Here is a 22568-nt window from a genome sequence, read left to right as displayed (position 1 = left end):
ATATTTATTTTGCTTTGGGTTTCATTATGAGCATCAGGAGGTGAGTGATTTTCCTTTGAAGTAATTTGGAAGAAATTAGTTTGCACTGTTTATATGGTATGGTTTAATTTGAAACAGCAGTGAATTAGCAACTGGGAAACAAGTCTCAATTTACAGCTATGGTGCAAATGAGGCTTTTAGAAGACATCCTATACACTGGCATATTCATTAATAGTTGATTAAAGTGTAGAAGTGTTGGATGTGTCTCTTATATGAGAAACTCCCTGTTATGGTACAGTTGCATATCTCAGATCAGTTTTCTTTGCCTTGTATGTTCATCTCTTCAGGTCCAGTGTATTCACAGGCCTTTACTTCAACGCTGATTCAACTCAGCCAGTTTGATAAGTTGTTATCAGCCAGCCGGTGCAGTTGAATGTACTTTAGTTTGTGGGACTGCACTGCAGAAGTGTGATCACTTGAGTCGAGTATGATATGCTAAAGGGTTATGTACTGGTGGGTCTTCAGGTGTCAGGAGAGACAGATCTGAAACCCATATATTCGAAGGAGCTTCCAGACCTCTCAATCCTTCCCTCTTGCTGGTCACCATGGGACTTAACCTGGAATGTTAGGATGGGTTCCCTTAATGAAGATGCCTGTGTTTGACTTTATTTAACATGGGGAGGAAGCCACCACACGTTCCTTGACAGGCATATGCTAAAATTGTACTCCCAGAGTTACTGGACTGGTGTCTAGATCCTGGACAAATGATACAGAACACATATGTTCAAATTGCACCACAATATTGGGGGTATTTAATCAAGTTCAAAGGTTTAAGAGTCAAATTTAATGTCAGAGAAGCATATACAATATACATCCTGAAATGCTTTATCTTCACAAACATCCATGAAAACAGAGAAGTGCCCCAAAGAATGAACGACAGTTAAATGTGAGAACCCCACAGACCCCCCCAGCTCCCCCCTCCCACGTGTAAGTGGCAGTGAGCAATGATTCCCCTCCCCAACAGCAAAAAAAAGTGCATCGGTACCGTCACCAAGCCCAAGTGTGTGCGAAGACACAGACCAAGACTCTCAGGCCAAACCCTTGGCATGTCGAATAACGGTTGGTTGTGGAACCCCAAGAACGGGTCCCATTCTCGCAAAGAACCGAAGCCTGCATGTAATTCCAGGTCAGGGTTTTCAAAAGAACCCTGAAAGGGAAAAATAAAGATATTAATGGTAGAACTAGAGCTGCTTCTGAAGATGCAAGCATAGCAGTCGCCGTTAGGCGCTATTATCCCATTATCCATTCATTAGGTAATTCTGGAAATAAATGCTAGTGCTTTAGTAGCAATAATGACATTTCTCGATACAGTTTTTAATAAAAACTATCCTTGACATTCTTTAGCTTTATAATCAAAGTTTCACAAAGGAACTGGCGTAGCAATTTAAAAGTAATAATCTGCGGTCTCTGGGTAAAGGAGAGGTCAACCTGTACAGTGAAAGTGTTCCATTTATTAGGGATGCATAGAGAGCACACAGAAGTCAACTGAATGAAAATATGTATCATTTTAGAAAGTCTCTGGCCATTCTAAGTATTTATAATATTGGATCCTAACATCAACTTTTACCAATGTCTCTGCCACCAATAGAACATGAAACGGGAGTTCAAAGTAAATTTATTATCAATGTATATATCCATGTAAACAACGTGTGCAGCTCTATCTTCATCAATCACCCTGTCACCTCATCAAAAAACTCTTATCAAGTTATTAAGATATGATTTGTCCTGAACAAAGCCATGCAGCTCTCCCTAATCAGGCCATGGTTTTCCAAAGGCTCATGAATCCTATCCCTAAGAATTCTCTCCAGTAACTTTCCTACCACTGACGTGAGACTCGTCAGTCTGTAGTTTCCAGGATTATTCCTGGTTCCCTTCTTGAATAATGGAACAACACTGGCTACTCACCAATCCTCTAGGAGCACACCTGTGGCTAGAGAGAATATGAAGATATAGGTAAAAAACACTTGCAATCTCACCTTGAGCCTTCCTCAATAACCTGGGCTATATCAGGCCCTGGGGACTTATCCACCTTAGAGCTCTTTAAGAGATCTAACACTGTCTCCTCCTTTACCTCAAAATGCACTAGCCTATTAATACACTCAAACTGATCTCCCTATCCTCCACGTCCTAGGTAAATGCTGATGTAAAGTATTCATTAAGGACCTTACCCATATCCCCTGCATTCAAGCAAATGTTCCCCTCTTTATCCTTGAGTGGTCCTACCCTCTCTTGCTCTTGGGATTCTCTTCAATCCTAGATGCCAAGGACTTTTCATGACTCTCCTGGCTTTCCTAATTCCATTCTTGAGTTCTTTTCTGGATTCTTTATAATTCTCAAGGGCTCTGTTTGATTCTAGCTTCCTAAGCTTTACACACTAAATTCTCGACTAAATTCATCACCTCCCTTAACATCCAAGGCTCTCTTATCTTGTCATCCTTGTCCTTCCTTCTGCCTGGAACACACCCGTCCTGTACTCCGTGCATTTGGTCTCTAAGCACCCTCCAGATGTCAGATGTGGACTTGCCCAAAAACAGCACTCCCAACTAACTGTCCCTAGTTCCTGACTAATTCGGTCAAAATCTTTTCTCCAGAGCAGAAATGTCAAACACCAGTACAATGCTTTTAAACTTAGGGGGAGGCGGGTGAAAATTTAAGGGTGACATGAAGGGCAGTTTTTCTTGGCAGAGAGTGGGAGGTACCTGGGTTGGGGTAGCAGTGGAGATAGGCGGTTTGGTGGAGTGACTTGATTGTGAAGGGAATGGAGGGATATGGGGACTATATAGGAGGAGGATATTTGGTATTGTTTCATTATTGTCAGATGCTGAGATACAGTACTGTGTACTGTACCAGCAGTTATGGCTGAAATGACAATAAAAAGTGACTTGACTTGAAAGCTGTCTTGCATCCCGTTCATACAGATCAGATTATTACACAAGCATTGAGGTAGAACAATAACAATGCAGAATAAAGTGTGACAGCTGCAGAGGAAGTGCAGGGCAGCTGGACACAATGAAGTCTTTAGATCATAGCAAGATAGATTGTGAGGACAAGAGTCCGTTTTATTGAATTAGAAAACCATTTAATAGTTTTATTATAGTAAGCTAGAAACTGTCTTTGAGCCTGGTGGTAGTACTTTCTGGCTTTTGTATCTTCTGCCCAGTGGGAGAGGGGACAAGAGATTGGGTGGAGATTTTGATTATGCTAGATGCATTAATGGGGTAGTGAAAAGTAGAGGGGGTATAAAGAGAGGAGGCTAGTTTCCGTGATGTGCTAAGTCATATCTGGTATAAATAGTACACCCCTCTTAGTATAAAATGGCATCAAGATTGGCACAACATTGTGGGCCAAATGGCCTGTCCCGCGCCGTACTGTTCGGTGTTCTATGTTTTGACAATGGGCATAGCTTCAAAAGCTGCCCAGCAAATTGGTGCAGAGGAATATCTTTCAGGGAGTTATGGAAGCTCTGCCTCAGTTGCTCATGATCAGCTTCTCTGGTAGAGTACTGTAACTGAAAACAATTACCTGGTCACATTTTTGGTGTATGGCCTCCTCACGTTTCTTTATCATGCTCCTCACCTAGGGATCGTAAGAATACTTGTATTTATCTGTCTCCTATCTGAGTCAGTGCAGACACTGAAGCAGACGCTGCTTTGAGTCAGGAGGCCCGGTGCAGTGCACTGGAAGGGAGACTGATTGGACACCTGAAACCAAACTAATTGTCAGCATAAGGCATTCAAAGGCTTGTGTGTTGCACAAATAGGACTCTCTGATCATATTTGAAGGTAAATACAGTATGTATTTGCAAGGCGCTTTTGTCCTTGTTTACATTTGTGATAAAAAGCTGGTTTTGTACCAGAGTGTGCAGTGTGTACGGAGGCCAGGATCACGTGACTGCCACAGGTGCACCAGCACATGGGTGCTCAGAACTGCGGAACAACCTGACATTTACAGTTGATAAGCAATACGCCCTTTGGCCCTTCGGCCCAATTGATCCGTGCTGGCCAAGTTTTTCCTTAAAAGGTTACAAGTTAGACCATAAGACAAAGGAGCAGAAGTCGGCCATTCGGCCCATCGAGTCTGCTCCGCCATTTTATCATGAACTGATCCATTCTCCTATTTAGTCCCACCCCCCATCTTCTCACCATAACCTTTGATGCCCTGGTTACTCAGATACCTATCAATCTCTGCCAATGACTTGGCCTCCACTGCTGCCCGTGGCAACAAATTCCACAGATTCACCACCCTCTGGCTAAAAAAATTTCTTCTCATCTCTGTTCTGAATTGGTGCCCTTCAATCCTCAAGTCGTGCCCTCTCGTACTAGACTCCCCCACCATGGGAAACAACTTTGCCACATGCACTCTGTCCGTGCCTTTTAGCATTCGAAATGTTTCTATGAGGTCCCCCCTCATTCTTCTAAACTCCAAGGAGTACAGTCCAAGAGCGGTCAAACGTTCCTCATATGTTAACCCTCTCATTCCCAGAATCATTCTAGTGAATCTTCTCTGAACCCTCTCCAACGTCAGCACATCTTTTCTTAAATCAGGAGCCCAAAGCTGCACACAGTACTCCAAATTAGAGAAAGCTCAGATGGGAAAAGCAGTCCCCTTGATTTCCAATGAAGGGTCCTTAGCTCTGTTTCTCCCCATGTACATGTTCCTTGACCCACTGAGTGCTTTTGATCTTTTCTGCTTCGTGCCTTATATTACCTGCAGCTTTTTGCTTGTATTTCTTTGTTGGGTTAAAATGTAGGAAATAAAATTAATTATCACTGGAGTGCCTTGGTGAAGGGTTTGGTGACATTATTACCATTGGATGTTTGTGGGTGATGAACCAGTGGAGGTGGTCATTGCTGGTCTCTTGTGATTTGAATACTATTTGCCACTTTTAGCTCTTTCCTAGAAAGTCCCACTTCATCAATGATCTTCCTCACTTCTGACCCAGTGATGGAGAGAAGTTCATTGATACGAGTTCAAATGTGTCCCAGATTCAACAAACTGTGCACAGAGCAATAGGCCCTACAACCCCCATGTCCATGCTGACCTTTTTGCCCAGCAACACTTGTCCACATTCAGTCTGAATCCTTCTATGCCTTGCCAGTTTCAGTGTCTGCTTAAATGTCTCTTAAACATAGTTATGGTGTCTGGTTAACTCTGTGGCACTAAGTTCTAAATTTCATCCACTCTCTGGGGGAAAAACTTACCTCTTTGGTTGTTTTTAAATCTCTTACCTCTCATCTTAAAACTGTGCAAGCTTGTTTGCTGATACTTCTAGCACATGGAAAAGATTTTATTTATTTATCTGTGCCTCTCACACGTCTCTCGGAGTCCTTTCAGTCTCCTTCACTGTGGAGAAGACAAGCACAGCCCACCCAATCTCTCACACCACAAATGTCATTCCATGCAGCCAACGTTCTGGTGAATCTCCTCTGCAGCCTCTCCAGCACAAGCCTAGTATGGAGTACTGACCTAGAACTGTACATTATGCTCCAAATGCGGTCTAACCAGTGTTTTATAAAGTTGCAACTTAATATCACAACTCTCATATTTGGTGCCCTGACCTATTAAGATGAACATTCCATTCACTTCACCACCTATTTTTCCATTTCCAGGAATATTTTGTATTTTCAGGAAAATATGACCTTGGACCCCTAGGTCTCTCTGTTCTTCAGCATTCCTCAGGACCTTACCACTTAGTGTATGTGTCCTACCCCTACCAGACATTCCAAAATGTATCACCTTTCACTAGCCGGGATTAATTTTCATATGCCAATGCTTTTCCCAGCTTTTCAACTGATTTGTATTCTATTGTAGCCCTGGACAACTTTCCCTGACAGAGTGCCGCAATATTTTTGCATTATTTGCAAGTTTTATAACCATTCCTCCTATGTAAATATCCAAGTCATTAATATGTATTAATCACAGTTGTCCCAACACTGGTCTCACTGATAACTCTACTAGTTTCATACTTCCCGTCACAAAGATGTCCTTCCACCATTCCCCTCTTCCAATTAGAAGGCTTGTCTTTGATCCAATGTGCCTTATCCTTCTGAACCAGCCTACCTTGTGGAACATTGTAAATTTACTTAATAATATCTGGACAGACAACACCAATCAACTGGTCTTCATCAATCTCCCTTGTCACCTCCTCAAATATCTGCACTAAGTTAGTGAGAGAGCACTTCCTCAGCACAAAGTCATGCTGCAGCTTCCCGATCAGCTCCTACCTTTCCAAACGAATGCGAATCCTGCCCCTCACGGTGTTCTCCAATGATTTCCCTGTCATTGACGGAAGGCTCACCTGCCTCTGGTTAGCTGGTTTATCCCTACAGTTCTTCTGAAGTGACTAAACATTAACTAGTCCTATGGAACTTCTTCAGCAACGTACTTGGGCTGAACGCAGTATTCTTCAGGACTGAACCCAGACCTCCTCCCGCTCCTCCACCCCACACGTATGCAGGAGTTGCCTGTAATGAGGTGTGAAACCAAGGGAGGGGGGTGGGGTGTCCTGTAGAACATACTAACTTGTGAACAAATCCCACTCGGTGCCCCGATCGTTCGTTGACGCCATCCATAATTGTGTGAATGACCAAGGCATAACTGTTCAACGGAGGTAGACTTTGTGCAAGTCTGAATACCTTTTCATTTTGTCAGTAAATGCTGCTATTAAACCTTCTCTAAAATCAGCCGTGCATCTCCCGTGCCCACTTCCGCTGCTCCGGTTGCTGAGCTGTTTTGGAGTGCAGCTCGGAACCAATCTGTGGGCCTACAGATGAAGCAAGGCTTGCATCTCTCAGGGGTAGAGGGGGTTATAATGGCATTCTGATATCTGATGGTCACCAGTACTGATGCTGTGTTTCTTACTCTGGTTTAATCACTTAATTGAGTTTAAACCTGCAAACTGCAAAGGGTGCAAATTGAGCCAAGAGTGAGTGGGTCCAGGCCTCGGGAAACATATAATTTCAAATATCAACTATCACTATACTGGTGTGCATTAAAGTTGTATTCACATGACACCTTTTTGTTGTTGCAGGTATAGGTCTTGTTTCTATTTCTGCACAGAAGGTATTGCGTGATTCTTTTTATCATCTTTCTTTGAATATTAAGTCAAGTGATTGCTGAGGGAGTGCTTCAGATAGAATTGTAGAGTTATGTAGCGTAAAAACAGTCCCTTCACGTCAACTTGACCATGGCAAACAAGGTGCCGACCTGACCTATTCCCATCTCCCTGTCTTGCCATATCCCTCTCAGCCTCTGCAATCCATGTATCTGTCTGAATGTCTTTAAAGTTTTACCCGCCTCTACCACTTCCTCCGGAAGTTCATTTCATAAATCCACCTATTGGAACAGCTTGTTCTAAACCTGCCTTGGAGTTGGCTGTCCTATTCAGGATGTGGAGGGCTGCCCAAGGTGACCATCCGTACTTGAGGATGGTCCCTTGAGACAGAATGGACTGCATGCAACATCTGGTCCATTGAAGCCCAGTTCCCCTAGAAAGCCTTTGAAATGCGTCTAGGTGTTTCTTCAGCCCTCCTGCCTTCCAGCTCTGGATTAGTGGGAATCTATGTGTTATCAGACTTCTAGCAGCAAAACCAGAGACAAGCTGAACAAGGGGTGACGTTTAATAACAGGTTAAAGGGAAATTCAATCCAGCCCATTGATAACTCCACAACTTTTTTTAATGTTCTCTTGAATTATTTGCAGAATGATAAATTGAATATACTGTACATCCAACACCCACATTTAATACAGAAAGCTTTTAGGGATTATCAGGCAATTTACTCAAGACCATTTGATGTCAAGAGAAATGTCAGCGAAACAATCCCTCGCCATTGAAAAAGATTTTAGTATTACGATGTTCTCCCAAATTGTGTTGGTCTCGAAATTAATGAAATGCTCCAGCAATTTGTCAGCACCCGGTCTCTGAACAATGAAAAATGTGTTTCCGTAATGATAAATGAATGACTAACTCACTCTCTGTTGCTTAATCAATTCTATACTGTATCTTCTGCAAATGCGAAATGTAGGTACTTTAATCATTAACTGAAAATTTAAATTCTGATATGAATAGTACCATTGTATGACAAAAGTGAGTATTTAATTGGTAATGGGGGAAGAATTGGCTGCGATAATGAAGAGAGCAGGGAGCTACATGTCAAATGACACCTGAAAGAACTTGCATCTAGAAGAAATGGAGAAGCAGTAACACCATATCACCATGTTTTCAGTGAGAATTGAGTGAAGGTGCCACAAAACAGTGCTACCTACATCCATCAGAACCTGATTTATTATCAGTGACTTATATGACATGAATTTTGTTTCCTTTGCAGCAGCGGTGTGGTGCAAAGACATAAACATATTATAGATAAATAGTGTGAAAAATGGAATAATGAGAAATTTTCTCAGGTTCATAAGCTGTTCAGAAACCTGATGGCAGAGAGGAAGCTGTTTCTGAATCATTGAGTATGGGTCTGCAAACTCCCTTACCTTCTCTGTGATGGTACTAGAGAGAAGAAAGCTTGTCCCAGATGGCGGGGGTTCTTAATGATCAGTACTATCTCATGAAGTTGTCCTCAATGGTGGGCACTATTGTGTCTGTGGTAGAGCTGGCTGACTCTACAACCCTTCGTTCTGTGTATCTTGTACATTGGAGCCTTCATACCAGGCTGTGATGGAATCAGTCACAGTGCTCGCCACCTATAGAAATTTGTAGGGGTCTTATGTGACATACAAAACTTCCTCAAACTGCTAACAAAGTAGGGCCACTGGTGTGAAGTTCACAGTCAATTCCTTGGTCTTGCTGAGGTTGAGTGCGAGGTTGTTGTGACACCAATCAGCCAGCTGATCTACCTCACTTCTGTGACCTTCACTGTCACCGTCCAGGATTCACCTGCAAACTTATAGATCGCGTTGGAGCTGTTCCTAGCCAGCAAGTCGTGATTGTGGAGAGAGTAGAGCAGTGGGCTAAGAATGAATCCTTGAGATGAGCCAGTGTGGTCAGCAAAAAGGAGATGTTATTACTGATCCACACTTTGGTAACAGCTTGATTAACTTGCACATTTAACCAAAAAAAAAATTGGGAAAAGTTGGTTGCTGTGCTTGATTTTGTTTGTGGATTCCAGATTTTACAGACCATAACTTAATAGCCAGCTGCTTTCCAGTGAGAGTGTGCTACATCAGAAGTGATGTCTCTCCCAGGAAACATTAGACAGGGGTGCAGTCTATTTCTTTGCTCCTAATGTGCAGATGGATGAGGAAAATCCTTAATTCACAATGTGAATTAAGAAGATTTGAGTTGATTTTCATTTTCCCCTGTTCCAAACAGCAAAAGCAGACACAGGAAATTTGTTTATTCATTTGTGTGATCTTGCGTGAATAATTACCTTTCACACTTACATAACTATTACCTGGAGAGTAACTTGTCTATTCGACTGATTCTGCCTGTCCTCTACCCTCTTGATTTATTTTAACTATTGATAGATAAACCGCCCTTGTGTGATATCGTAAATCACTGCCAGTTAAGTAAAGTTTCAGAATATGGGATTTTGATTTGAAGATAGTTTAATGTGCAGCAAAAACGTAGTTTTAATTTCAGATTTGTCATGCAATATTAAGTTTTAAAAACAATGTAGTGACAGCACAACAGTGAAGCTGCAGTGCACCAGATACACTTAACTCCTTCAACCACTGACAGAACATCTTCATGACATTGTCGATTATGGACGGCAGAGAAGGACAATGGGAGAGCATCTACACTTGTTTCTGGGATTCTGGATGACAGAATAAAAAAGGATCACCATGAGCTCACATCAAGCCTATTGCCTTTGTGTTTGTTCTGCTGTCATATTGTGATTTCTTTTCCTACACTCAAGTAAGAAATGGAGAATATTATGATTGTTCTTTTCCTATTTGGAAAGCTGGTAGTCATTTTACTGCTAAAATGTGGTTAATTTCCTGTGACATAATGAAGTCGCAATGACTTACCGTACATCTCAGTTGCAGCTATCTATGGACCATTTGAACACCAAGCAGCCAAGCTTAGGGAACTTTTACAAAGAATTCTTAGAATCCTAGGGTGGCAGGAACAAAACAGTTAGAGTTGTGTGGGAGACCTCTTTGCTGAGCACCTATGGTCCGTCCGCCAGAAACAGCGGGATCTCCCAGTGGCCACCCATTTCAATTCCACTTCCCATTCCCATTCCGACATGTCTATCCACAGCCTCCTCTCCTGTCGCAATGTGGCCACACTCAGGTTAGAGGAGCAACACCCTATATTCCATCTAGGTAGCCTCCAACCTGATAGATTTCTCAAACATCTGGTAAAGCCCCCCTCCTTCAACATTTCCCATTCCCATTTCCCTCTCACCTTATCTCATTGCCCGCCCATCACCTCCCTCTGGTGCTCCTCCCACTTTTCTTGCTTCCATGGCCTTCTGTCCTCTCCAATCAGATTTCCCCGTCACCAGCCCTGTATCTCCTTCACCAATCAACTTCCCAGCTCTTTAATTCATCTTTCCCCTCCCCGGTTTCACCTATTATTTTGTGTTTCTCCCTCCCTTCCCCCCACCTTCTTACGCTGACTCCTCATCTTTATTTTCCCAGTCCTGATGAAGGGTTTCAGCCCAAAACGTCGACTGTACTTTTTTCCATAGACACTGCCTGGCCTGCTGAGTTCCTCCAGCATTTTGTGTGTGTCACAGTTAACCTGATTACTTTGATCATGTGTAGCATGGTCTGATCACAAGAGGGGAATGATTCTGTTGAAGCCACATTCATATTTTTAAAATGAATCTTAACAAGGCCTCAAGAATTCAAACTTAGTAAAGGCATGATTTTGAATGGACTAGAGTTAAAACAGAGAATTGACTCCAAACCTGGAAGTTTGGCTAGACCACATTTAAAGTGCTGCTCTAAACTCTTCACCATAAAAGGGATTGGAAAAGTTAGAGGAGGTGCAACAGAGAGGTATAAGGTTGATGACAGAACTGGGTTTATCATTTAGGAAAGATAACTTAGGGAAAGAGAAAGCTTAAGAGGTGATCTAGCAGAACTCCTCAAAATTATGAGATCTTTGATAAGGTAGATATAAGGCAGGTGTCATAAATATTAACTCCAGTGAGAATTTCTGGAGAAACTTTTAACACTTTTAAAAGTTACTTGCTAATTTTAAGAGTCAATACACCAAATGCCATAGATGCCTTAAAAAGTTCATATGTGAGAGTGATAAGAATACAAAAACCATTTGTAAGATAAAATAAGAATAAAAATTCTCATTTATAACTTGCCTTTCAGAGCAATAAGATGTTTCTCCCGCATCAATTCTGACACATATGTTAAACAAGTTTTGCTTTGCATCCTTCAGTCTGAAGGACACTGCAAATGTTCCAATGTTAACAGACAGGCAAGAATGGAAGAACCTGCAAGTGTACAATCCATGAGAGACAAGGTATTCGGAACAATGCTGGGATCCAGTTGCCTGCAACGAAGATGTTAAAGGAATTGGTCCACTGGTTGAGGCTTTTCACAACTCACTGAGTTTTGGTGGATGAAAGGTTTTGATAGGGTGGGCAGCCAGTGCCTTTATCCCAGGGTAGAAATGAGGGCATAATTTTCTGGTGATTGGAGGAACTTACAGGGGAAATGCGAAGCGACGCACATGAAATGCTGGAGGAATTCGGCTGGCCAGGCAGCTTCTATGAAAATGAACGAACAGCTGACTTTTCGGGCCAAGACCAGATGCTACAGAGAGTGGGGGGGTGAGTGGACTGCAATCAGTGGGTGATGGCAGAAGCAGACACATTAGGGACATTTAACAGACTTTTAGATAGGCACATGGGTGACAGAAAAATGGAGGGTCTATGTGGGAGGGAAATGATAGATGGATCCTGGGAAAGGTCAAGATAACATTGTGGTTCAAAGGCTCTAAACTGTGCTGTACTGCTTCATGCGCTGTGAGCTCAGTAATTTAACACCTATTGTTCACAAGATGCTAGAATCAGAGAAGGAATTTGCTGATTTGTTATATGCTCATGTCAATTTGGTGTGGTTTGATGGAAGATGACAAACATGCTTGGGTTTGTGAGGATTTGACATGCAGAGTAGATAGAGGGGAACCTGAGAGGTGCTGTGTATGGGCTCCCACAACACATCTGACAGGGTGCCACGTGAAAGCGTCCTACACGAGTTAGGAGTTCATGGTATTGGGTCCTAGCCTCTTTGGGTCCAACAAACAGTGCAAATGTTTGTCTGAAGTGTTTTTCTTGTGATCGCAAGACCCTTTTGGGCATTGGTAGTACAAGTCCGTTTCATTGGTCCATTGGTGAGACTGATGTCAGACAAATTGCTTGGCCACAGTTGTTGTGTGGACCAGGCCTTTATGCAGCAGCACCACTGTCTGTCAGAGCCACCCAGTGGTGGTATGGGACAGAACAGAGGCCTGGTCCGTGTGCTGGAATCGGTTCTGGTTTGGGGCCTGGGCCGTGCAGGCTGGCTCTCTCATCAGGGCTGCCCTCCAGAGTTCGCTCCCAGACAGTGAGCTGGATTACCTTGCAGGAGTCAAGCTGTCATCCGTGTCACCAATGAACACGTGTACGGCAGCTGGTTGAGAGGTGTTGTCACCACAATGTTGCACTCAGTGTCAGTACAACCAAGAGACTGATTATGGAGTTCTGGAAGGAGAAGTCGAGGGAACACACATCAGTCCTCATCGAGGGATTGACAGTGGAAAGGGTGAGCAGTTCCAGGTTCCTGGGTATCAACGTGTTTGAGGCAGCATGGTAGCATAATGGTTAGCACAATGCTTTACGGTACTAGCGACCCAGGTTCAATTCCTGCCGCTGCCTGTAAGGAGTCTGTACCTTATCCCTGTGACCTCCTGGTGCTCCAGTTTCGTCCCGCAGTCCAGTTGGTAGGTTAATTGGTCATGGTAAATTGTCCTGTAAGTAGGCTACTTTTAAATCAGGGGATTGCTGGGCAGAACAGCTGAAAGGGCCCGAAGGGTCTGTATCTCAATAAATAAATAATAGATCTATCCAGGGCCCGACACATTGATGCAATTACAAAGAAGGCATGACAGTGGCTATATTGTATTTGGAGTTTGAGGTGACTTGGTATCTCACTGGAGAATCCAGTGAGTATCTCTAAATGCACTGTGGAGAACTTTGTATCTGGTTGCATCACCACCTGGTATGGAGGGGCCACTGCATGGGATCGGAAAAATGTGCAGAAAGTTGTAAACTCAGCCAGCTCCATCATGGGCGTTAGCATCCCCAGTACTGAGGACTCCTTTAAAGCAATGTCCATCATTAAGGACCCCCATCATCCAGGACATGCCCTCTTCTCATTGCTACTATAAAGGAGGAGGGGCAGGAACCTGAAGACATACTCTCAATGTATGAGGAACAGCTTCTTCCCTTCTGCCATGAGATTTCTCAATGAACAATGAATTCATGTGCACTATTTCATTATAATTCAAATTTTTTATTGTTATGTACCGCTGTTGCATAACAACAAATTTCACGACACATACCAGTGATATTAAATGTGATTCTAACATTGGAGGCACTCCAACCTTTCAACCTCAGCACCATTGGTGTAGACAAGAGCATGTACATTCAAGAAGTCAATGACCAGCACTTTTGTTGATATTGAGGGAAATGTTGTCATGACATCACGTCACTGAGCTTTTAATCTCCTATCTGTACTGACTCATTGTTATTTGAGACATGGCCCACTACAGTGGTGTCATCTACAAGCTTGTGAATGGAGTGAGAGCAGAATCTGGCCATTCATGAGTAGGGGGCTGAGGATATAACTTTGTGGAGCACTGGTACTCAGAACGATGATCGTGGAGGTGTTGCTGCCTGTTCATATTGATTGTGGTCTTTTGGTCAGGAAGTTGAGGATCCAGTTGCAGAGGAAGATCTCAGAGTTTGAAGATGTATTTGCTTGGGATTAATATACTGAAGGCAGAGCTGTAGTCATTAAACAATACTCTAACATGGATGTCTTTACTGTCCAGAGATGAGTGTAGGCCTTCTGTAGACCTGTTTTGGCATTAGGTGAATAGTATTGGGTCGAGGTTATCCAGGAGGCTGGAGTTAATGTGTACCTTGACAAGCCCGTCGAAATACTTCCCAATGATGGCTACCAGAACTGCCATGTGGTAGAGTTGTCTGATAGTGGGGTCTGTCTGGAAAAAGAAGAGAATTAAAATGACAGATAATTGGGTTCTCTTAACAGAAAAGTTTTTACAGATGGTCACCTCACCATCATCTATTACATTTCTACCCTGCCCTTCTCCATGGTTGGATGCTTGAGGAGCAACCTCATAGTTCCTCAAAGGACCAAGTGTCACAGCCTTCTGATCTCAAAATTGGATCCAAAGTTTCCAGGAGTCAGACTTTTTTCTTTCTGTTAGATCTGACCATTTTGGGTATGTGATCACCTAGCTGTAATGTCTCTTTCTACTGATGCTACCTGACCTGCAATATTTCCAGCCTTCTTTCATACTTAATCTGCTATGTTCTGCTTCCCTACCTTTCTTTCTCTTTTGGTCTACCCCTTTAATCCTCTTCCATTTACTCTGGACAGATCCGTCCCTTACACAGCACAGGAGCAACTGAGCCACCTGAATAACGTTTGTCTCCAACATATTCAGGCCTTCCCTCTCTCCTATTCCCCCCCACCCTCTCTGCAACTTAAAATGTTTGTTTTCCCACTTTTCCAATTCCAATGAAGGTTCTTTGACTTGAAACTTTAACCTTGGTTCTTCCTCGACAGGTGCTGCCTAAACTGTTGAGTATCCTTGGCACATTCTGTTTCTTTTTCAGAATTCAACACCTTTTTTTTTGGTTTTTAAACAGCCTGTTAATTTTGCTACACACAAAATGCTGGAGAAACTCAGCAAGCCAGGAAGTATCTATGCAGGGGCATAAACCATCAATGTTTTGGGCTGAAACCCTTCACTTAGTCCAAAATATTGAAATCCCATGTGAGCTTGCTTGTGAGTTGAGTCCGGACCCACAAATAAAGGACATAGCTTTCTTTTGATTTGATTATAACTAGTTCTTAGTTTGAATTTTATTTTTAGTTGATAACTGTGATAGAGTTTGAGCTTATATACGCAAAGCTCAAGGTGAAAATTGGTAATTGATGTCTAAAGAACAGGGGCACATTATTCAGGTGAGCCACATTTGTTGTCTAAGGGTGACTTCTATTGACTGCATTCAGTTAGCTGTGGGCAGCTGCTGTCTGTGAAATATGGACAATACCTCTATATGCCCACAGATGTCCATTCATTTTGCGTTAAGATTGCCAATTACTAGAGTAGATTGTGACCATCCCCTGGTCAAATTGCACCAGGGTAATTTGGACTCTACTGCTTTATACCTCTCGTGTGCCAATGATACAACTCATATTTGGACCATAAGAAGTAGGAACAGGAGTGGGCCATGTGGGTCATGGGCAAGCGAACATTCCTCCTTAGCTTTCCTGTATTTTATCCATAACCGTCTATCTTAGCCTGAAATATACCCACGAGTTCTGTTCCCAATGCTCTCCATGCCAAATTACAACAGCTCACAATCTTTTGTTGAAAGCAAGTTTTTCGTTATCTCAGTCTTAGATGTTACTTCTTATTCTGGGATCCTGCCCTTTGATTCTGGACTCTAATATGTGGTGAAACATTCAGTATTTCTTTGTTCAAACTCATCAGTATCTGTGATTTTTCAATAAGGTCTTCGAAAGTCAATTGAGTAGAGCCCAAGCTATTCCAGCTTTTCTTGTAGGAGAACCTCCCATACAATATTTTTCACAACCCCTTTGAAATAAGTGGCAACATTTCATTAACTTTTTTTCGGATTTTATATGTCATCTTGCCATGTTTCGTACACAGAGATCATATATCCCTCGGTGTTACAGTGTCCTAGCATTTTTTTCCATTTAAATAAAACTCTGTTCTTTTGTGTAACTTCCCATTTCCCCGAATAAAACTTCACTTGCCAAACTTCTGGTTTAAGATGATGCTACTGAACATGTGCAACAGCTCACTGATTGTTCGAAAGGTGAGAAATATGACTAAAAACAATACCAATAACACCTTTTCGAAAGTACAGGAAATTGTAGTGAATTATCACCATAAATAATAAAGAGGCGAGCGAAGGGGAAGCCAATTCAAGGGGTGAACTGGACAGGTACATTACAGAATTGATGCAGGTGGAGTGAGCATTCGGAGAGGAGATATCGAGGCCAGGGAGTTTTGATGCACGTACAACTGCTCCGGGTGCTGAGCCAATTTTGAGAAATCAAGAACGGCTTTAGGCTGGGCAGCAAAATGTGGGTCTGGAGTGAGTCACTGGGCAGAGCCCCGAATCTTTTGGTGCAGTGGTGTTCGGATCCTAGTGCGAGGTATGGTATGCTGTTCGGACAATTTAAACGCTGGCCCAGAGAAACTGGAAAGACAGGGTGTTGGGATTGGAGGTGAGAGCCGATTTCACTCACTCTCCCATGGTGTTCACTCCTCTCTTCATGGCGCTGGGGCTATGAAGACAGCTCTGGCTGCTGTGCTCCAAGCCGGCTAATATGATGAACTAATACCAAGGCTTTGGGCCTGCTCTGGGGTTCAGATCTAAGGATGCTTAATGCTTTTGTTAGCATGATTTGTGTTTTTTTCCTTTCTCTGCACATTGGATGTTGGTCTTCATTTTTTAAAAAATTGGGTTCTTTCGGGTTTCTTGCTTTGTGGCTACCTGTAGGTAAACAAATCTCAAGGTTGTATAATTTACACATTCTTTGAAACTTGAAACTTTTACCCACTTGTCTAATCTATCAATATCTCCGAAGGCATGAGTTATCAAGGACAATGTAAAAGTGGAGATATGCTTCCTGTAGAAGTTATAACCATATAACAATCACAGCACGGAATCAGGCCATCTTGGCCCTCCTAGTCCGTGCCGAAACTTATGTGGAACATTTTCTCTGTTTCGTACTTCCCCTGAATGTTGTAAGGTATCTTTTCACTTGTTCTTGAACTTTTTCTCGAGAATTTGCTATTTTTTTTTGTGTATCACCATTTTTTCATTATTAACATGAGGCATATCTGGAACACAGTTTTGTTATGCTCTCATATGCCCATGCACTCATTGAGATGCAACTAAATTCTGGTATCTTTTGACTTCATTGGCTTCCATGACAAATATTTTCCATCATCAAATGTAATATCTGTGAACATATGGCATAAAATTATTGAATATAATCACAGTGATAAGGAATAGAATTTCCTTTATAAAATGAGATATCTAGAGTGACGGGAATAAGTGAACAAATCTTGGTGGTGACATGACCTATGGATTCACTAAGTTAGAGTGTTAAATTGCTTCCACTGTCTAAGCCTTTCTTGAAAAGCAACCCAGATCTCTTCCTGTGGAATTGCATGCAGCTCTGTGTTATCGTGCAGTTTTCTATCTGGCAAAGCACTTTCTGCAGCTTGAGTAAACATTTTGCCAGTGTTTGCTGTAGGATCAGAATTCTGTCATCTTCTCTTCAAGTACGCCACTCCTTAACTGTAAATGTGAAGAGCCTTGGCATTCTCATTCCTTAATTTTAGAAATACTAAACTCCTGTAATCTCAGATAATCTGACACCATCTTCCTCCTGCAGGAAAACAAGTGTTTTCCTGGATTTCAATAACACAAAGCAAAATCTATTTGTTGAGCATAATTATGTATCAATGAGATTCAAAGTTCCATGTAAGTTTATTATCAAAGTGTATATACGCTACCACATACAACCCTGTGATTTATTTTCTTGCGAACATACTCAATAAATCCAATAACCATAATAGAATCAATGAAAGACCCCACCTACTGGGCATACAACTATTGTGCAAAAGGCAATAAACTGTGCAAAGACAAAAAGAAAGAAATAATAATGATAATAATAATAAATTACCAATAAATATTGCTACCATGAGATGAAGAGTCCTTGAAGCTGAGTCCATAGGCTGCGGGAATATTTCAGTGATGGGGCAAGTGAAATTGATGAAGTTATCCCCTTTGGTTCAAGAGCCTGATAGTTGAGTTCCCAATTTATGAGATTCATTTCAAAGAGGTGCTGAATCTGAATCTGAGGTGAATCTGAATCTGAATTTGAATCCAAGGTGCTTTGTCTACATGTTTCATTCTCAGTTGTGCTCTGCTTTACTCTTCAGTTCAATATCATTGCATTCTTCTGTTCTGAAGCCTAGAATGGAAGGGTGTCAAGCCCATGGCTTGTTATTTTTCAGCCTGTTATTAAAGTTGCATTCATCGCTGAATCGTCTCTGATGCTCTGCTTTTGGTGAAGCCTCCTCTACGTTTCCTGACAAAGGGTTGGGTGTTGCTCTACTGCATTGCGATAATGCTCTGCCCTGAGGTCACTCAATAATGCACTTCCTCTTGTATTTGAAGAGAATAAGTCCTTTGGTTTAACTGAAAATAAACTTGGTCCAAACATCATGATGGGCAGGTGACCAGCTAATATTTTCAGTTGTGACCATTTGTCAGAATAAGGACCATTCTGATCCTGATAAATGTGTTGTGTTTTTTTTATATATCAGTTTTCTTGCTTTCATAACTTTTAATTCTTGGTATATTGGAGTAATGTTGCCTTCGGTTCTGTGATTGCCTTTGGTGTGGAGGGAGTCGTTTGAAGCAGGAATTAACAACTCACAGAATGAAGATAGAGGTTCCAGCTGTGTTAATAAGCCAGTTTGCCCCAAAGAAACAATTCTCCCTCCTCTTATGAACCAAAACAATGGGTATGTTTACTCAAGATGTGGGTGCTAGTTACAATTTCAGTTACTCAGCCATGACTTTATAATGTACTTCCATCTCAATAGATCAGGAGACTGAATTCCTTTACTTTTTTTCAGTTCATTTTTAATTTTATTCTATTCACTGTGAAAACATTCATTTGTAAATATGATTTTTGTGATCCTAAGTTCTTCCACAGTAATTACTTTTGAAACGTACACACTTCTAATATAGCAAACGCAACATAGATTCAGAGTTGTATGGCACAGAAAGAGGCTTTTCAGCCCATCACCTCCATGCTGACCTTTTTGCCTATGTATTCTATTTGCAGTTGTTCACATTATGACCATATCCTAGCCCTGTCTGTTTCAGTGTCTATCTACATGCTTCTTAAACCTAGCGATTGTATCTGAGTCCACCACCTCCTCTGGCAGCATGTTCTAGACAGCAACAGCAATGTGTGTAAGTAGATGACCTGCCTGCAGAAAGATTCCACAAGCATGGCACGCTGATGTTGAGTGGCCATGAGCAAAAGCACCTGGCACTGTTAATGATTTGCATGAAAGGAAGTTCTACAAAACATTGCAAATCTATCACGTGAGCCAGCGTGCCCTCAGTGGCTCTGGCTACAGTTTCACACTGCCTCAGGAAAGCACCCAACATCATGAAGGAGCCCTCCTATGATGGTCATTCGCTCTTCTCAAGTCAAGTCAAGTCACTTTTATTGTCATTTCAACCATAACTGCTGGTACAGTACATAGTAAAAACGAGACGTTTTTCAGGACCATGGTGTTACATGACACAGTACAAAAACTAGACTGAACTACGTAAAAAACAACACAGAGAAAGCTACACTAGACTACAGCCTTACCCAGGACTGGGTAAAGTGTACAAAAACAGTGCAGGCATTACAATAAATAATAAACAGGACAATGGGGCAGTAAGGTGGCAGTACAGGCTCTGGGTCTTGAGGAGTCTGATAGCTTGGGGGAAGAAACTGTTAAATAGTCTGGTCGTGAGAGCCCAAATGCTTCAGTGCCTTTTCCCAGACGGCAGGAGGGAGAAGAGTTTGTATGAGGGGTGCATGGGGTCCTTCATAATGCTGTTTCCTTTGCAGATGCAGCTTGTAGTGTAAATGTCCGTGATGGCGGGAAGAGAGACCCTGATGATCTTCTCAGCTGACCTCACTATCCGCTGCATTTATCATTTATCCCACTTATTAGGCAGAAGATACAAAAGCTTGAGAATCAGGTTCAAAGGCCCCTTTTATCCCATTGCTATAAGATTCTTGAACACACCTCTTATTTGAGGAAGGTAATTCTTGATCTATCAGTCTACTTTGTCATGTCCTTTGCATCATATTGCTGATGTAAAATATTCTCTATGTAACACAATATTCCGCATTGTGTTATTATTTTCCTTTCACACAAACTCGATGTACTTATCTATAGAAAGATCTGTCTGGACGGCATTCAAACAAAAAGCTTTTCACAGCATCCTGTGATACTAATAAACCATTTACCATTACCAAATCATAAAAATACTGCAGCTGCTGGACGTTGAATCGAGTGGGAGGTGGAAGCTGGATCATTGGAAGTATTAAAGTGGAGCTGGGTGAATAAGTAATGGATTGAGGAAAAGACAGCTATAAGCAGCACCTGGGCCCCTCAGGGGACTGTGTTGGCTCCCTTCCTGTTTACATTGTATTCCATGGACTTTAGATACAACACTGAGTCATGTCATCTGCAGATATTCCCTGATGACTCAGCAATAGTTGGTTGTATGAATGGAGGATAGGAGGATGAATACAGGGCCCTGGTGGAGGACTTTGTCAAATGGCGCAAGCTGAATCATCTGCTGCTCAACATCAGTAAGACAAAGGAGATGGTGATGGACTTTAGGAAAGCTGTTACTATTACTATCACTGTTACTATTGATGGTGAGGATGTGGATGTGGTGAGGATCTACAAGTACCTGGGGGTGCACTTGGATGACAGACTTGAGTGGAGCACCAACAGAGAGCTGTGTACAAGAAGGGCCAGAGTCACCTCTACTTCCTGAGGAAACTGAGGTCCTTCATAGTATATAGACCTCTCCTTCATATGTTCTGCCAGTCTGTTGTCACCAGTGCAATCTTCTATTTAGTGTTATGCTGGAGCAATGGCATCAGCACGGGTGATGCCAACAGGCTCAATAAACTGATTAGAAAGGCTGGCTCTGTTACAGGAGTCAAACTGGACACACTGGAGGCTGTGGTAGATCAAAGGACCTGATGGAAAATCTGGACAATGTTTCTCACCCTCTGCATGCCACCTTGGCTGAACTGAGGAGCACTTTTAGTAATAGACTAAGACAACTGCTCTGCTCCAAAGAATGCTATATGAGGCAATTCTCACCTTTGGCCATTAGGCTCTATAATGAGTCAACCTATAGCCAGGGAAGTGATGACCACTTCCTGTTAGACTGTTTGTGGTAAGTTATTTTTTATTCTTTCTTACTTCTCTTCTAATATTTGTGTATCTGCGCACTTGTAATACTACTGTGGCACTGTAATTTCCTTTGGGAACAATAAAGTATCCAGCTTTCTCTATCTATCAATCGATGGAAAAATGGCATAGAAGAGGAGTCGAGGGCAGCTTAGACCAGCCATGGTCATGCTGTATGTTGGGGCAGGCTGGAAGGGCTTGGCGGCTGAATCCTGCTCTTGCTTTCCTGAGAAAAGAAAATCAGAAAATGCTGCAAAACATTCGGTCAGGTAGCATCTGTGGGAAAAGAAAAAGCAAAATTTCAGATTCAAATCCCTTCTTCAGAACTGAGAGAGAGAGAGAGAGAGAGAGAGAGAGAGAATACATATTAATTTTCAGTAGCAGAGGGAGAGTGATGGGTAGAACAATGGGAATATCTCCAATCAGGTGTGAACAGATCAATTAACATTGTAGTTGGAATAATTCTTTCTTGATCTGTGTTATGTTTTGACAATATCAGGGTTGTAGACACTGTTCCCTCTAAACTTCGTGGGTGCACGGCTGCGCAATAGCTGAAATGCTCCTGTGCACATAGCCTTTGCTGGCACGCCACTGCAATTTTCTTTTATAGAATGTTAATATAATCTTGAAATCTATGCTAATGTAATCATGAAATACCCTGAAATTAATTACATATTAATGAACATAAACCATAAATTTTCTAAATAATAAGCGCACTGCAACCTTTACTTTGAAACGTTGTAGAGCTTCAACGTCTTTACATTGTCAGTGTTTCAATTTACAACACTGTTACAATTGTAACAATAAATACTGAATGGAAGTCAGCAGCTCATTGTTAATAAACCACAGGTCCGCTGAATGCTGGCGCTGCAAAAGTGAAAGTGTTTTACTTTTGCCATTGTACGCTGTCAGTTGCTTTGATTGTCTGACATGATTTACTGCTGTTGTTTGTTTGATGTGAAAAACTCTATATTCTGACTTTATGGTAAGAAATCTTTCAAACAAAACCATAATCTAATGAAATTTTTAAAATAAAATATTGTTACAACAAGATGTCATTTCTATAAAGTTGTTTACATAACTGACTATTTTAATAAATGTATTAATTTATTGAGTTACTTAGTTAAATTTTCAAATAATAACTATTTTTAGCAAATGCAAAATTACCAACATACGGTCACAGTATCTTCTTGGCAATACCATTTATTGGAGTGACAAAGTGAAAGATCTGCTTGCATCTATAATTTTTGATGTA

Source organism: Hypanus sabinus, chromosome 18, assembly GCF_030144855.1.
Source record: "Hypanus sabinus isolate sHypSab1 chromosome 18, sHypSab1.hap1, whole genome shotgun sequence".
Classification (NCBI taxonomy): Eukaryota; Metazoa; Chordata; class Chondrichthyes; order Myliobatiformes; family Dasyatidae; genus Hypanus; species Hypanus sabinus.
Note: the sequence above shows the minus strand (reverse complement) of the source record.